The sequence below is a fragment of the Erithacus rubecula genome (assembly GCF_903797595.1).
Source record: "Erithacus rubecula genome assembly, chromosome: 6".
In the NCBI taxonomy this organism is placed as follows: domain Eukaryota; kingdom Metazoa; phylum Chordata; class Aves; order Passeriformes; family Muscicapidae; genus Erithacus; species Erithacus rubecula.
This window is the reverse complement of record NC_136688.1, coordinates 54,245,809-54,259,135: the sequence shown is the minus strand read 5'-3', so window position 1 is coordinate 54,259,135 and position 13,327 is coordinate 54,245,809. Positions and strand designations below refer to the sequence as shown.

The 13,327-nt window shown below is 49.4% G+C and overlaps 1 protein-coding gene across 1 annotated transcript in view; it reads left to right on the top strand.

Moving 5' to 3' along the window:
* Nucleotides 1-10,520: 10,520 nt before the first annotated feature.
* SYNE2 (spectrin repeat containing nuclear envelope protein 2) overlaps nt 10,521-13,327 on the top strand; it is a 171,233-nt gene continuing 168,426 nt past the window's right edge. The window contains exon 1 of the mRNA XM_079308247.1: nt 10,521-10,680. The gene's annotated coding sequence lies outside the window, so the exon portion shown is untranslated. The remainder of the gene's footprint in view (nt 10,681-13,327) is intronic.

Genomic DNA, 13,327 nt, shown 5'->3' with positions numbered 1-13,327 from the left:
CAGTGAAGTTTGTTATTGAAACATGATGGACTAATACTTTGAACTTGAGAGAGATTCACATTTTGGTTTAGCCCATGGTGGTAGTGGAATAACAGCATTTTTGTGTCCCATAGGGTTTTCCTGGGAGCCCATCAGGCACTTGGAGATGAATTGCTTCATTGCTCCAGCAAGCACACACTTTCCCAGTCCCAGCTTACCTCCCCTTGCACTAGGAAGAGCTGAGTTTTGTCCTAAAAGTTGTGGATTTTTATGGAAATGCAGTCTGCTCATGCACATCTGCCTGCAGCTTGGTTTGTATCACCTGGAGAGACCTTGAGCTGGTTTTTTGTTGAGGCTGAAGAAATATCTAGAGGGCTGTGCTGAATCTTGCTGGGTAAGGCTGTACTGGGACAGTTCACTGCACATCTGCTGGGGAGCAGCAGTTCTGGCTCCACAGCTCCTGCTGCAAGGTCACACTGTGGGGTGGCTTTGGGGAACAGCTCTGTGTCCCAAACATCAGCACATCCAGCTCCCTGATCCTCATTTCAGTGCTCCCAGCATGGGCTGCCAGGGTGCTCAACCAGCCCAGCCTGAAGCTAGTTTTATGCCTTGAAATGAGTTGTTGGTTGGTTCAGGTCCCAGGACAAGGTGTCTGCATGGTCAGTGGGTACCAGTGCCAGCACCACAGTCCTGCCCTGCCAGAGTGGGATGGGGAGGGGACCAGGGACAGAGCACACACCTCAGGGGCTGGGGACAGGTGGATGGGCTCAGCCACATCCCAAAATCACACACTTAAGATTACTCCCTTTGCATTGTATCTAATAGTGACATGTCCATGGGATGAATTTGTTCAGTAAGCTGATCTGATTGATCAGCATCCCAAAAAGTGTCTCCATGGAAGAGGAGAATGGAATAGAATGTCTCAGTTGGGAGGGACCCACAATGAACATCTCATCCAACTGCCTGACCAAACATGTTATTAAGGGCATTGTCCAAATGCCTCTTAGACATTGACAGGCTGGGGGCATTGGCAGCCTCTCTAGGAAGCCTATTCCAGTTTTTGACCACACTCACTGTAAAGAAAGGCTTCTTAGCAGCTTTCTGGTGGATGTGCAGGCTGAGCTGACTCACTCTGCTGACCTCTCATCACTAAAGCTGGAAGGAGAGGGCACAGCTGAGTCAGCTCAGGATGGGATCACCCTACTGTGACTGCCCCACTTAGATTATCTCAAACAAATCACTGGCTCCCACTCACCCATGTGGGCAGAGCTGCCAGGAGCTGCAGCCTGTGCCCTGCCTGCTCTCCCCTTCCCTGGTCCATCAACTGTGGTTCCTTGTGCCTATCCAGCCAGCCACTGAAAACAAACTACACACCTTTTCCCAGGCTGCTCTGCAGTTCCATCAGCTCATTTAAGCTGGGATTTATGCTTCCCACAAGTGCCAGTCTGTGCAGAGGAGATGTGAAGGCCACCTGGCTAGAGGTGGTGGGGAAAAGACAGAAATGCATCTTGGAGCAGCAGCGTGGCCCTGCATCACCTGAGCCCTGGCCCTGCCAGTTCTTCATTGCTCTCCACACCCACATTTCCCCCTCTTTGCCTTGTCCTCATCTGCCAGGGACTCCTCAGCTCCAGTCTCCCTCCAGATGCTCACCCAGACCATTTTGCTCCCTGCCCACCAAACTCCAAGGAGGCTCAAGCATCAGTTTGACCAACTTAGGTCTGAACAGCTCCAACCTCTGCTGCCTCCACCAAAAATGAGGTCCTGCACAGCAACTCCATTACCTCTCACACCTCCTTCTCACCCTTTTTCTCCCACAGGAGACTACTGGATTTTAGGCACTGAAAACCCTAAAAATAACAACTCCTGGAAGAATTGCCATCATCACAAAATTTCTGCCATGTATTGGTGTTCTTTTACCTCGCTTTTCCAAATGCAAGCAGTACAGTGATACATGATAATGCATTACATTAGGCTATGTAGCAGTATACATTCTCCAGAAATTTAAATCTGGAAAAAGCTTTTAGTTTATTTCTGCAGAATAAAGGCCAGGGATTCACTGTATGGCTGCAGGGATTTGTCCAGCATCTTCCTCTGGTGCCCAAAGCTGGCAGGGGCAGCTGAGCTTCTTGCTGCACCCAAAGATCCTGTCTCTAGTATATACCTCAGTGAGATCTGGGACTTGCACAGAACAAGCCCATATCAGGAGCAATTTAGGAGTGATAATGAAAGGAGAAGCCCTGATTTGCAGAGGGAACAAGGGGCTATTTCTGCCCTCTGAGGCTGAGCCCAAATGCAGCTGTAGAAGGTGTGACCAGCTGTCTGTGAGCCAGGCTCATCTCCAGCCCCCATGCTGGGTGAGTTCACCCTAACATGGGGTGCAACATCCCCAGGATGGGGATGGAGGATTGCAGGGCTGTGAGGAGGTGTGGGGAGAGTAGGAGGTTGTGAGGTCCCACCTGAAGGGTCCTGCAGAGTCTGGGGTGTGAAATGGCAGCAATGCTGCACCAATCCTGGTGATTTAACCCCAGCTTTGTGCTGGCAGGGACTCTTCCTGTGGTCATTTCCTTCCCTTTCTTTGAGATGGGAGAGTGACTGCTGGTATTTGGGCGATACACAAAATAACATGAAGGCTTCTTTCTCTGCCTGCAAATTTAAGCAAGGTGTTGCTCTGTGGTCAGGGGATGAACAAGCAAACCTTTGACTGGGACTAACACTTGTTTGGTGGCTGCCTGCACCATTGGAATGGGATTGTTGGAACATGTGTTCCTGTGGAGCAGAAGATCCCCCAGTGCCTGACAGCAGGGCCTTGGTGGCCAAAAATAGCTGGGTCACAGGGAGGATGATACCCCTGGGAGGCTGAGGCCACACTTCAAGGGACAGTGTCACACAGTCAGAAACTCAAGTGACTCATTTAGCATGCATTTCCTTGGGTTTCAGGAAAACTGCTTGTAAATAAATATCAAATTGTTTGCTTAGGAAGAAGTCCTTAGAAGAGGACTTGGCTAAAAATCTGCTGTGTTGCTGCAGGAGCATTTGGGAATTCAGGGTCCTCACTTGGGTTAAGGGAGAGGATGTGTCCACTAACAAACACTCTGCTAAAATAGACCAGTGTGTCAATGACAGAGCAATTTATGGACTCCAGGCAATGCAGGACAGAGAGCGTCTCTCAAAATATGGGATCTGTCCCCACATGAGCTATAACAGATGACAGTTTACTAAATATATCTGCAATGCCAAAACAAACAGCACGACATGCCAAAGCACGGGGTCACTGCAGGCTGTCTTCACACACCACTTTTCCTTCTGATCTGCAAGAGACTGACCAGGAGAACTGAAAGATGAAGCAGAGTTTGAGTGTGTGTATGTGAAGGTTTGCCAGGGAGATGGATTCTCATTTTGTTGTGCTTCAAGGGTCAATGTAATATCTCATTATAATCCCTACCTATCCCCTGTGACCAAAACAGTCACAGTCACCCACAAAATATTACACAACAGCAACTCAACACAGATAAGGACTGAATGAATGAGACTCTCCAGCTAGAGATAAATGGGATAAATGTTGAAGGTAATGAAAAATTAATTGTATCTCCTGCCCTGAACATTTTAAATATCATCTGCTTTTCAGGCTTGTGAATAAATAGCATAATTCTGTATCTTTAATTGAAATATGTATTCAGCTCAGCTGTTTTCCTCCCAACAGCTCAGTTACTCTTTTAGTGATCATTACAATTATTTAGTGGTACTGAGATGTTGTTAAGAGGTCTCTGAGACTGTAGAAACCTGGAACCAAAATATATGCCTAGCCCAAGAGCTGAAATTCAGTAATAAATTTTATAGTAAAGAAAACCCTTTTGTATGAAAATATCGGCCTAAGGGAGTGAGGAACCCACAACAAACTGAAATTCTTTAGAAACCATAAATATGATTCCCTCAGTCCTCCTTGCAAATCTCAGCCAACTGAGTCATGAGTGAAGAAATAATAATTGTAGTGGGATTCCTACATGCCCCCTACACAGGTCTCATCCCAAGTGGGAGCAGTACATGGAGCAGGGTGGTGTTCAGGCAGGCTGATGTTTGCCTGAGCTTTAATCCCCTTGCATACAAAATCCTGAACTTGAATGCATGGAAAATTGCTGTTGATAATCTTATTTTGAGGAAAAAAATTATGTACATCAGCCAGCATCTGGCAAGGTACAGACCTTCAGCTTCTGACTTAGAAAAACTCTTATCTGCATTTGCACTTTGTTGGCTGGTAAAGTTTCTGGAATTACATTTTTTCCTTTAAAATTCTGAAGACACAATAGCAGCCTGAATTCCCCTTTCCTGTGTTAGGTATCACTGCACAGTGACAGCAGGGCAGGAGACATTTCATAGGCCATAAAACCAGAATGGGCTTAATCCTCTTCTCACAGTAGATTTACATTTGTGTGACTGTTAGTAAAGTTGGCAGTAAAGATGTTGACAGAGCTGAGGGCTGGCTGGGGCCCAAGGGCACTGATTTTTAAAGGTGGTAACTGGGATTACTAAACCCTGCTTCCAAAGAAGCCTTAGCCCCACTTCCTACCCTTGAGAGCTTTTTTGTTCTCCACTGAATCGTGGTCAAAAATGGGCTGTAGCCACCCAAGATATGTCAGGGTTGCAGGGGAGGCAGAGGCAAAGCAAACTGCTGCTGCCTGAGCTGCTCAAGGGAGCTTTGCCCTGGGCATGGAGGGGTGAGAAGGATGCCCTGTCTAGTATTTCCATGTCCTGATGTGGTTTGTGCAGTCCTCAGGTGTGTCCTAGAACTACCAATACCTGCAACTACAGTGAAGGTTTTTTTTCTCTCTGTTTCCTTTGCATTCTTGGAGGTGGCAAGGAAAGGAAAGGCTATCAAGGGATTAAAACACTGCTCAAAGTGAAACCACTGCAGGTCTTGTCTGAGCCCCAGTGAAAGTGCTTTGGGGTGAGAGGAGGCCAGCTAGAGGAAAATGCCCAAGCCCTTGCTTGCCTTCTGCTGCTCAGTTTTCTTTTACAAGCACCTGAGCTTGCAGCTGTTGTTGGAGCTATTTTACAAAGAAGCTGTTTGTCCAGCTGCTGTTATTTCCTCATCCATCCTGTGAGTTCATGAATCCAGACCTGGCATTTGACCACAACACTGTTTCTCAGGCTTCTGCTATGCTCAGCTTTGAGTAGTGTTTCTTGGCAGGTCTCTCTCACACAACTTCTAAGAAATACAGCCAAAACTGAGATGCCAAGCTGCTGGGAAGACAGAGTGTGTGGGAGGCACCAGGCAGCCTTGGAGCACGAGGGCAAAGCTGACAAGACCAGCTTGGCCTTGATTACAGGCTCATTACAGTGCTCTTATAAACACAGGGCTGCAGCTGTGAGACTCCAAGGATAGAAGAGGTATTATTTTTTGTTATACTCACAAATGTAAGTTTAAAAAGTGGACAAATGTTTGGGTTTAAGATAAGGGGATTCTGAATCCAAAACCTTGCCTGAATTTACTGATAAGGTTGGGTCAAGGTCTCAAGGGCTCCTAAAGATCTGTAAAACCTTGACCTGATCTTATAAGGAGTCCATCAGACTCCTGAAACACAGCCTGCTAAGCTCACTAAGCCAATCAGGAATGCAAGGTTACAAGTGGGATCCACAAAGGCACTTCAGTACCTGAAGAAGGACTTAGACAGGTCAGAGGTACATACCCTCAGTAAATACCTGTCACCCAAAAAAATCCCACTAAGATGGAATTGAGAGTTAGGGATGACCACCCCTGAATTTTAGTTTTCAGGGTGAAACCTGAAGTTACATTTCTTTGTGAAACAAATTCTCCTCACCTGTAACTGAGAAGCTGATGCATTTTGGGAGGTGGCAAAACAGAGTGGAAACCTTTATTCACACACAATGCCTGTGTTACAAATGGAGCAAAATGAGCCCTGCAGAGTTCAGATGGCAGGTGCCTGTCCTCAGGAGACCAGCCTGGGATGTGCCTCTGTATGAGCAGAATCCAGTGCCTTTGCTCTGAAAAATTTGGGAGTTGACACCAGCACTGTGTTTACTTTAAGACAGTAAACACCTCCCTAATGCAATCCTGTATAGAAAGATGAAAGTGCATAGTCCTGGCTCCTGGATGCTGCTACAAGGTTCAGGTACTAATCCCTAACTGTAGAAGTCTTCAGTTCATCCTGTTTTAGCCACAGAAGCCATAATCCACAGACAAAATCAAGGGAAAAAGGGAACTAAAGAAAAGGTGAGAATTTCTTCTTTGAGAAGCGTAGATTTGCTAATTATGGACCTATTCCAGGAGATTTCCAGCAGATTTGCTGCGACTTCAGTGTTATTAACCTATTTGTCTCTTTTGGAACCCTGCTCCTCCATCCTAAAATTAGCTGGTGACCTAACAGAGCACTTAGGCATGGTCACCTTTAACCATCAAAGTGTTTCCACTGACTTCAGCAGAAACAGCCGGGTGCTGGAGGCAGCCCTGGTGATCTGCTGGAGCTGTCTTACACGCCAGGGACAGTGTCATACACAGAGCTTAGATTAAAGGGGAGGGGAACAGGGAGCATTTCTAACATGATTACTGTCAGTTTCCTTTTATGCTTTCCAGAGGAAAATAGTATGCAAATATTGAACGTGTCTGCATGGATTCAACCTTCCTTTCCTCTTTTTGATCTCTCTCATTCTGATAAACAAGCTGGCCATGGTTGCTGGAGGGAAACTCTCCCCAAGGTGTTGGGCCATGGGCATTTTTTAAGGGGCACAGTGGGTTTAGGCAGACTCCTGTTTGTCTGCTCCTGGCTACACTTTCCCACTCCAGCACTGTTCCTCCAGTTGCACCTCAGTGGAGACAAGGTGAATTGTGCCTGGGAATTGAGCCAGGGTAAAAATAACTGAGGAGGGGAGGGTGCTGCTTTTTTAAAGCAGTTTCCTGGTCTGTTTGACAACACAACAGCACAAAGAGCTGCACCAGCACAACAGAAGGAGCATAACCTGACTGGTCCATCAAATCATTGCCACCAAAAATGATGTCTGCAAAACTGCATCCGTATTTCCTTGGTGTTGCTACACCAGCAGGGTGGAAGGTCCTTTGGAAAGTCCAACGGTGAGTTTCTACTCTCACCCTTTCTTCCCCTTTCCCAATACCCTCTCCTGCAGGGATGGGGTGAGCAGAGAGCAGCTGGGCACAGAGGCTGATGTTTCTGGCAGGGTGCTGATCCCTTGTTTTCTTGCTTAGTGTCATATTCCCAACCCCAGCTTCTGCTGAACACCCCTGTCCTTGTGCTAGATCCTGCTGCCCCCTCTGTTGTGCTGACATACCTCTTTGTGTGTGTCCACACCACAATCAAACCCTGGGAGCAATCCAGAGCAAAACAAAGTATTCTTCTTCAGGGCTAACTTTAATCTGGTTCCCAGCTCCAGCACGCACGCTGTGCCAGCACAGCACAGGGGGCTGCACACAGGGGAAATAGGAGGGTCACTAAGCCAAAGGTTTGTCCTGGCAGACTGCAGAGCAAACATAACTTGGAGTATCCAAACAAAATTAGTTTACACAGCCATCACAATCATTCAGAGTTAACACTTTATCCACATTGAAGCTGGGACTTGGGGACATTTGATCTCCCTCCAATGCTGGAATCTAGACATGCAAATTCTGTGTTACAGAAGGAATGTCCTGCCAGGAAGCTCATGCTGTTGATCCCTGTGGGACCTATGGACCAATATTCTCACTATGATTGGAAAAGACTTCTGAGATCATTGAGTCCAACTGTTAATGCAGCATCAGGACACTCACCACTAAACCGTGTCCCCAGGTGCCACATCCACAGGCCTTTTGCACTCTTCCAGGGATGGAGATTCCACTACTTCCCTGGGCATCCTTTTCCAATGCCTCACAACCCTTCAGTACAGGGTTTTTTCCTAGTACCCAATGTAAACTTCCCCTGGTGCACCTCAAAGCCATTTCCTCTCATCCTGTTCCTTGTTCCCTGGGAGCAGAGCCTGATCCCCACCTGGGTACACACTGCAGTCAGGGAGTTGTAGCATGATAAGGTGTCCTGAGTCTCCTTTTCTCCAGGCTAAATACCCCCAGATACCTCAGCTGCTCCTCATCAGACTTGTGCTCCAGACCCTTCCTCAGCTCTGTTAACCTCCTCTGGACCTGCTCCAGCCCCTCCATGTCTTTCATGTGGTGAGAGGCCAAAACTGAACCCAGGATCTGAGGTGTGGCATCACCAGTGCCCAGCACAGGGGGACAATCACTACCTGGATGCCTTCTAGAAGAAACATTCATCTCTGTGACTTTGCCATTCTGGAAGGTGTGAAGGTGCTGAGGCAAGAATCACTGCTGAACTGATCACACCCTCTTTCAGAAGGGAATTTCATGGGAATTGTGAGGGCTCCTCATCCCCACTGTAGTTACACTCATCACTGCCTGACAGTGCTTCTCTGTAGGGCTTTCCCCCAGTGCTCTGTGCATCCATCCAGGCAGCTCATTTTGGACAGCCACAGACAGCAGGCAAGAGCCCTGCTCACACAGCTTCCAGATCTTCACCTTCCACAAAGCCTGATCCGTGTCAGCCACTTGCATGTACCTGCCAAAGCAGTTACAGTCAGAGCACAGGGCCTTAGCAGCTGGAAGGCTGCATGGAAAAAGAGGTGAAAGCTTATTTTGAGAGTGTCAGTCTAAGTAATCAACAGCCTGAAGTTTTGGATACAATGTAGGCATACATGACTTAATTCTACCTTTGTGTCTTGCACCTTTTTTATGGAATTACTATTTAATTGCTCATGTTAAGCCTGTCCAACAAAACCATTTAGTGTTAGCAACACTTAGTGTGATACCTTCAAAGTGCTTTACAAGTGAGTTATGAAATGTGTAATTTGAGTGAAAACAAGCACCTTGGGCTGGGACCTGTGCTGTGTTTGACACAGCCCGGCATGCCTGCAGAGCTGTGTGTGCTGGGATGAGGAGCCCTGTGATTCATGGCAGGGTAAAGTCAGTGAGAAGAACATGGAGAGAGAATGTGGGATGGTGTTCTCCAAGGCATAAAGGATCAAGGCTCCATGAGACTACTGGTGAATTTCATAGCATGTGCAAGGGCCTCAAGTGATCAACAAGGGACTTGAAATAACGCTTCAAGTAACGGAGCTTGGCTTTGATATTGTATCTTCTCTCCTTCCACTAGTACAAGACTGAAAACTGGCAGTCAAAAGTCATAAATCAGTCAGAAATGTTTGTTTCACTTCGAGGATATGCATTACAGTAGCCATAACACAGGAATTAGGAAACCACAGCATAGCCTGAAGGCCTTTGCCTTCAGCTGTGTCCATGGAGCACCAGACAGCTGTGTGACTATACAAACACTAATTAATCCTCAATAAAACAAGTAAAAAAAGTACACAAAGAGCCATCACGGGCTGGTTTGTTGCCAGGATGGCAACAAAGCATGAATTGAACCAGGTGCTTGCCAAGGCAGGGCAGTCAAGTTGTAGACAGCTTTGATTGTTGCTTCTGCAAGTCATGTGTTCTCAGGCTCCAGCTGAAGTGACACTGAAAAAGGTGCAGGATTCACTTTTGCCTGGAAAAGAAAAATTTCCTTGCAGAAGATCAGGGCTCCAAATCTTGCAGAATTTCTTTAGGCAGATCTGTGGGTATAAAGAGAAGCTTGAGTGAGCAGGTGCATTTGGTTTTGTAGACTTCAAATACAGGACCTCACTCGCTTCCCTCTTTTAAGGTGGTTGATGTTTTACCAGCACAGATTGAGAAGCCCAGTGTAATTGACACTGGCAGGAAGTGGCTTTTGGAAAGTTACATTTCTTTTGAATAGCTGGCTGACCTCTGGGTGTGTAAAGCAAAGCTCAATCCCAATATTTGTATCTTCTCACTCTGTGAAATCTACAGCCCAAAGACATGAAATGGGACAAATCTAAGGAATTCCTTCCTTTTCCTCCTCCAAAAACTCTCCTCTGAGTTCTAATAAAAGACCTCCAACTTATGTTTATGCAACTGACCAGCATCTGCCTTCCAGAGTTCTGGCTGCGCTTGGCCAGATGATGCTGTCCCTAAACTTGAGGAAAGTCCGAGTCTGGAAGAGAGAGGAAGATGGGTCATTCTTGGGGTCTGTGCCTGAGGTGAGCTCAGCTTGGGGAGGCTGTGGAGGCTGTGCACAAACCGGAGAGGTCCCCAATTATCTTCTAAATTTGATTTAGGGGTGCTGCACATCCGTGACTATGCCTTTGATTTTAGTCTATCACCTGTAACCCCAAACATGCCCAGAACAGAAAACGGTTCCTATAGCACTCAGTTCTCTCAGTTCCAGCACAAGTCCTTACTGCAAAGCACATGGACACAGAGCGCCTGTGGCCCTGCCCGGCTGCTCACGAGGGGCGGGATGAACGGCGCCGGGAGGGAAAACACGGGGAAACCTCGCACGGCAAAGCCCGGGCTGGTGAGGACGGGCGGAGGGAGCGGGCTCGTCCCCGCCCGTGGCCGGGGTGTCCCGCGGGCGGGGGGCGGCCCGGGGCTGAGGCGGGGCCGGGCCGGGCTCAGGGGCCGCGGCCGCGCCGCCCTCCGGCCCCGGGCGGGGAGCGCGCTCGTTCGCTGGCAGCGGCCGGGGCGGGGAGCGGCCGCTCCGTCCTTCCTCCTCCTCCTCCTCCTCCTCCCTCCCGCCCTCACCACCGCCACCCGCGCCCGCCGCCGATGCCGGGACTGCGCCCGCGGTGAGTCTGTCCCGCCGGGACCCGCCCGCGGGAAGTTGCGGCCCGGCCGAGCCTTTGTGCGGGAGCGGCGGCGCTGCCCGCCCGGTCCGGCCCCGGCTCCGGCCCTTGCCCCGGCCCGCGGGTGCCGCCGCCCCGCTCCGCTCCGCTGCCCGCGCCCTCCGCCGCGCCGGTACCTGCCGCTCTTTGTTCCCCGCCGCCGCCGCCTTTGTTCCCTCGGTGCCGGCTGCACCTTCGGCACCGCCCGCGCCCCCCGCGGGACAGCGCTGCGCGGGGGGCGCGGATGGAGACACCGCGCTCCCGGAGCGCGTCCCCCCCTCTGCCAGCGCTGCGAGAGCCGGGGAAAGGGGGAAAGCAGCGCGGCGGGGCAGCGGCGGGAGTTCGCCGGGCTGCGCGGGGGGAGCTCGGCCGGCGGCGGGAGCGGGCTGGGAGCGAGCTTGGAGCGGGCTGGGAGCGAGCTCCCGCCCCCGCGGTCCTGCCCTGCCCTCCCGAGCGGGGGCCGCGCTGCCGGAGGCGCTCCGGCCGGAGCCGGCTTGTCCCGGAGCGGGGGAGCGCGCTGGGGGTGCGGGCAGGTGACCGGCGCTTCCCCGGGGAGCCGTGGGTACCGCTGGGAGCGTCGGTATCTCTTGGGCTGTGTGTTTGGGAACTGATGGTGCAAACTTAGGCAAAGTTCTCGGGAAAAGGGAGCGACTGCTTTTCTGGGAGGGCCGCAGGAGGCAGCGGCATCCTCCCTGCGCTGCTCTGTTGCCGCTGTGCTGCCCGGCGTGCAGCGCTGCCCGCTCGGGACTCGCGCACTGTGTTCCCGCTGCACATGGGCTCCTTTCTCTTTCCCGCCTCGCTGCCAGCCTCCCTCCTGCCTTCCCTCCCTCCCTCCCATCGTTCCAGGGCTCCTGGCAGCCGCCTGCTTCCTCTCGGAGCAGTTGTTACGGATCTGTGTTATTCCAGCCCGTGGGATGCCGCATGTGGGGCTCCCTGTCCGTAACTGTGCTGACTTAATGTCAGGTGTTGCGTGTGTGTGCTTGTGGATTTACGGGAAGGCTCCTTGTCCTCCTTTCACTTCCAAAACTAAACTTGGGCTCAAAAACTGGATTGTTCTTGTCTATTTCTCCTGAGAGCTGCTGAAGGCATTAGGAAATCGAGCAGGTGCACCCTCCTCATGTTACAGAATCTACAGAAAGAAAACTTTCAGCTAGTTTCAGAGTTTCTCGCAGCCTTTGTCATGTCTGTGACTGTGTGCTCCTCACGCCTCTGCTTTCCTTTTTCCCCTATGTCCCGCCTGTCCTCTGCCCCTCTCTCTGTTGCTCTGAGTTTTCCTCCCTCTCAGCTCTCAGGGTGATCTGCCCTTGCAGGACAGACAGACAGACAAAGACGTAAGTGCCACGTGCAGGTCCTGGCTCGTTATTGTGACTGTTGGCCAAGTGAGCCGAGCTGTAGCTTGGCGGGCACGTCTGTTTACATCTCTGTGTGAAATGCAATTCTTGCAGAAGGATCATGCCTGGCTGCTGGCGCCTGGTGAGCTGTGTCATGGTCTTCAGCCACTTCTGGGGTGGCTTTATTGCTCTGAGAAGGAGCACGGTGGCAGCTGTTAACTCTGCTCACCATAACAGCATCCACACACACAGGCACCTCACACTGAAATCAGGGCAGCCTGAATAATTGATTTCCAAGGGAGAAGGCAGTGTGTCATAGCAAGAGAGGATGGGATGGTGTGGAGTGAGCAGGATGAGTTGAAGAGAAAGGGCTGGGTGACACGGAGATTTGGAGGTGAAACACCAGCAGTGACCACAATAATGTGTCACCCTATACTGATATGTGCAGTGGCAATGTTTGTTTGGGTCCCCCTCCTGTGAAATGCTGTGCAAACACCTATTCAGAAGTGTATAAATTAATGTTCATTCCTCCCTTATTCCTAATGAATGGTAATTAACCATAATTACCTTTTTACCTGAGTTTTCTATAAAAACATGTATTCAAGTTCCTTTATTTAAACAATTCCTTACAAATGCTCTCAGGAAACTCTATTTTAAGTGCTGCTGATATCATACAGTGCGAAGATTTTAAGAGGGGCAAAGGAACTATACTTTGATGCTCCTTGGGGGTTCCTTCCAGCTCAGGATGTTATATGATTCTGGATATTCTAAGAAAGGAGCTAGTTTTTCTCCTATTACCTCTGACTAAAGTTCAGTAAAGTAACTGAGGGTTTTGTTGGTGTCAGTAGCACTTGACCAGTCCTGTAGTGTGCCAGCTATTTTTTATTTGTCAGGCAAGGATTTTAAGCATAGACACAAGGAAGTAATTCAAAGAGCAGCATGCATTGCTGGCTAATGATCTAATAACTTGAAAATGCTTTATCTCCCTAGCTGCTAATTTTAAGTTTTATGGTGAAAGAGAAACTAAGGAAAAAAAAAAAAACAACCAACCAGTTTCTGTTTGTTCCTTTGCAGTTTTTAATCTGTGTGTTTTATGTTACTCCTTGTGATATGTTTTTGGGAAAGGTTGCTGCATGCTTTAGGAGAAAATTGCATTTTTTCAAGGAAAAATAGGCCACCGTTTAGCCCATTTACATTGTAAAACCCCCTTTACTAGTAATTATTCCGTTACCAGCGAGTTGAGCTCTGCTCAGTTTCCTCAACATCTGAATATAGAAAGG